At 45.0% G+C, this 4,125-nt stretch overlaps 1 pseudogene; it reads left to right on the top strand.

Moving 5' to 3' along the window:
• Positions 1–1,348: 1,348 nt before the first annotated feature.
• On the top strand, positions 1,349–3,164 carry Eno1-ps11 (enolase 1, pseudogene 11; annotated as a pseudogene).
• The last annotated feature ends 961 nt before the right edge of the window (positions 3,165–4,125 follow it).

The raw sequence follows: 4,125 nt of genomic DNA, 5'->3' as shown, positions 1-4,125 counted from the left end.
CCTGCACCAGGTTGCCCCAAGAATTAAAAAAAAAAAACTCTCCAACCCTGTTTGATGAGACAATAAATGCTGATCTCTAGTCCTTCCAACAGAGGTTTACTGGGACCATACTCTTACAATATGTAAATTATCTCCTCTTAGCCTCTAAACTTAAATTATAAAAAGACCCACTGGACTGCTCTAAGAGTTATAAATCTTGGCATACAATGTTGGCTAAGAAAGCCCAACTTTGCTTCCTGTTGGGGATTGGTTCTAATGCTTTGTCTTAATTTGGCTCCCAAAAACTGAACTTCCAGAAGCTAAGGGTTCCTGACCCAAGCTGGCCTCAATTGGTAATAAAGAATTGCTGTACTGCTAATGGCTGGGCAGGGAAGTGAAAGTGGGACTTTTAGATTTCAGGAGCAAGGGATGCAGGGGAAGGAAGAACAGACAGAATCGCCATGACCCCAGAGCAGAAAGATGAGACTAAAGTACCCACTGACATGTAAGAATCCGGGTAAGTGGCCACAGATTCGATTGAGTCTGGGGTAGCAGAGATGAAATATAGATTTTAAAAGGTGTTAAGCCAGAAATACCAGAGGGGAGTGTGTGTTAGCCATGGGAAAGTTCAGGAAGTTCTCAGTCACTGTGCTAGTAAGGCATGATAAAAATAATGCTCTCTGTGTGTGTGTGTGTGTGTGTGTGTGTGTGTGTGTGTGTGTGTGTGTGTGTGTGTGTTTCATGCATGAATCCAGAGGGCTGTGGTGGGTGACTAGAAGCTCCATCACCTGACAGGAGCTCTAAGCAGATTAACTATTCACTGCTACAGATGGTATGCAACGTGGTAGGCAAGAACTCACTATTAAAAATTATTTAGAGATTCTCAGATGGACTACGTAAACAGCATGATGTAAGACTAGGAGAGGAGAGAACTGGCCTTTTAGCAGGCTACAGATTTTGTCCTAGCCACATGGAATTTCTTACCCGGTTCAGAACTGTAGAAAGAGTTTGAGCTCACAGTTTGTGGGAACCCCTGTTGTGCAAACAGACAGGTTGCTCAGAGGCAGAGACAGACACAGAGACGGGGTGGGGGGGAGGAAGATGGTAGAAGCTACCTCTTACCACCAGATAAAAGAAATGAATGAAATTTGGTTTTGTAGTTTTTAAAGTAGAAGGGAGTATTAATGGTTATTGTTTAAATATTTTAAAATATAAATGGAATAAAGAAATCTAGGCCTTTAATATCAAATATAGGAAACAAAGGCACACAGAGATAGAGAGAGCGAATGAGAAAAATGCATTAATTAAAGAAAGTTTGAAAAGGTCTATGCCGAAGACTCCCTTCGGTGTCTATACGACCCTCTTTCCTTCCTCCGCAGCAATCCTATTGCCAGAACTTCGCCATGTCCATTCTCAAGATCCATGCCAGAGAGATCTTTGACTCCCGTGGGAATCCCACTGTTGAGGTGGATCCCTACACCACAAAAGGTCTCTTTCGAGCTGCGGTACCCAGCGGTGCGTCCACTGGCATCTACGAGGCCCTAGAACTCCGAGACAATGATAAGACCCGCTACATGGGGATGGGTGTCTCAAAGGCTGTTGAGCACATCTATTGCACCTGCTCTGGTTAGCAAGAAACTGAATGTTGTAGAGCAGGAGAAGATTGACCAGCTGATGATCGAGATGGACGGCACGGAGAATAAATCTAAGTTTGGTGCAAACACCATCCTGGGAGTGTCCCTGGCTGTCTGCAAGGCTGGTGCCATGGAGAAGGGGGTCCCCCTTTACCGTCTCATTGCAGACTTGGCTGGCAACCCTGAAGTCATCCTGCCCGTCCCAGCTTTCAATGTGATCAACGGTGGTTCTCATGCTGGCAACAAGCTGGCCCTGCAAGAGTTCATGATCCTGCCTGTGCGGGCATCCTTTTTCCGGGAAGCCATGCGTATTGGAGCAGAGGTTTACCACAACCTGAAGAATGTCATCAAGGAGAAGTATGGGAAAGATGCCACCAATGTGGGTGATGAGGGTGGATTCGCACCTAACATCCTGGAGAACAAAGAAGCACTGGAGGGGCTCAAGTCTGTCACTGCAAAGGCCGGCTACACTGACCAGGTTGTCATCGGCATGGATGTGGCTACCTCCGAGTTACACAGGGCTGGCAAGTATCACCTGGACTTCAAGTCTCCGGATGACGCCAGCCGACCCGACCAGCTGGCTGACCTGTACAAGTCCTTCACCAAGGACTACCCAGTGGTGTCCATTGAAGATCCCTTTGACCAGGACGACTGGGATGCTTGGCAGAAGTTCACAGCTACTGCAGGCATCCAGGTGGTGGGGGATGACCTCACAGTGACCAACCCTAAGTGGATCGACAAGGTTGCAGGCAAGAAGTCCTGCAACTGCCTCCTGCTCAAAGTGAACCAGATTGGCTCTGTGACCAAGTCTCTGCAGGCATGTAAGCTGGTCCAGTCCAATGGCTGGGGTGTCATGGTGTCCCATCGATCTGGAGAAACTGAGGACACTTTCATTGCCGACCTGGTGGTGGGACTCTGCACTGGGCAGATCAAGACTGGTGCTCCCTGCCGATCTGAGCGCCTGGCCAAGTACAATCAGATCCTTAGAATCGAGGAGGAGCTGGGCAGAAAAGCCAAGTTTGCTGGCAGGTCCTTCAGGAGCCCTCTGGCCAAGTAAGGCATGGACCAGAGATCCCCGGAGCTACCAGATCCGCTGTCCCTGATGTCATCCAGGCAGCTCAAGGCTGGTCCAATGCTTGCCCCTCCCATGTCACTGCTTCCTTAGATGTCCACCCCTGACCACCTGGACCCCTGCTGGAAACCCCAGCTTTGTGATTGGTCTGAATCATTGTTTCTGTCATCTGACTTTCCAGCTAGTGTCTGGAGCCCTAAGAACTCCAGCCTAATCTCTAGAGTGCCCACACCATCAAGACTCCCCCCAGTGGTTTACATGCAAAAATAAAAGTCGCAGAAGGCCCCCCCCCAAAAAAAGGTCTATGCTAGGGCAAATACTCGGATTGTTTTGAATGTTGTCTAAATGGAAATTCTGGGATTGTTCAATGCGTTATGATAAATTTAGAGCTTGGAAAGAGGCTTATACAGTAAGTAGGAGGGAAATTAATTAAAGTTAAATAGATGAATAAATATATTGAGGCATTTGATTTTAAATTAAAGGTCAAAGAGTGGGATAAGTAGAAAAAACTTATTTCAGACCGAAAATCACAAGACGGACTTTCCCTTGTTAACAATAACAGAATGTGCACACCTTAGAAAAGAATTTGTTCCATTTTGGCAAAACAGTATAACTCCTTACTACATTTAAAACAGAAGCTTATGTTAATTCAAATTATATAAAGAGAAAGGGGACATATATACCCATAGAGATATTAATCTGTATATTAGGGAGAATTAAAGTATACAGGTGAATAAATACTTTAGGCCTTGATCCCATGTAGGTCTAATCAGGAGATACTGGAGGAGCACTATCTCAACAGATAATAATAGTTGTTCAGATTTTTTTCCTTTTCCTTTTTCTTTTTAAAAAAGGAAGCAAGAAACAAAATATACTACCATAGTTATCACTGAACAAAGAGAAAGTTCAATTTGGAACAGGACTATCTGCCTAAAATCTATTCACGTCATAGATACCACCTGTAACATTTAGTTCTAGAATCAAATGAGTGATAGTAAAAACTATAAAAAAAATCACAAGACCATGTTTCACTTATTAACAATAACAGAATATACACAGCTTAGAATAGAACATGTTCCTACTATTTTGGCAAAACAGTATAATTCCTTACTACATTTAAAATCTGCTTTTTAAAAATTAATTATTTTATTTATTTATATTTCAAATGTTGTCCTCCTTCCCAGTCTCCCCTCTGCAAATCCCCCACCCCATCCCCTCCTCTTAGCCTCTAAGAGGGTGCTCCACCACCCACTGACCCCTGGCTCACCCCTCCACCATCCCCTTTCACTAGGGCAACAAGCCTCCACAGGACCATGTGCCTCCCCTCCCATTGATATCAGATAAGGCAGTCCTCTGCTGCACATGTAGCAAGGGGTATGGACCCACCCATGTATAATCTTTGGTTGGTGATTTAGTCCCTGGGAGCTCTGTGAGTTAGTT

This window comes from Rattus norvegicus, chromosome 2 (assembly GCF_036323735.1).
Source record: "Rattus norvegicus strain BN/NHsdMcwi chromosome 2, GRCr8, whole genome shotgun sequence".
NCBI classification, from domain to species: domain Eukaryota; kingdom Metazoa; phylum Chordata; class Mammalia; order Rodentia; family Muridae; genus Rattus; species Rattus norvegicus.
This window is presented reverse-complemented; position numbering and strand designations above follow the sequence as displayed.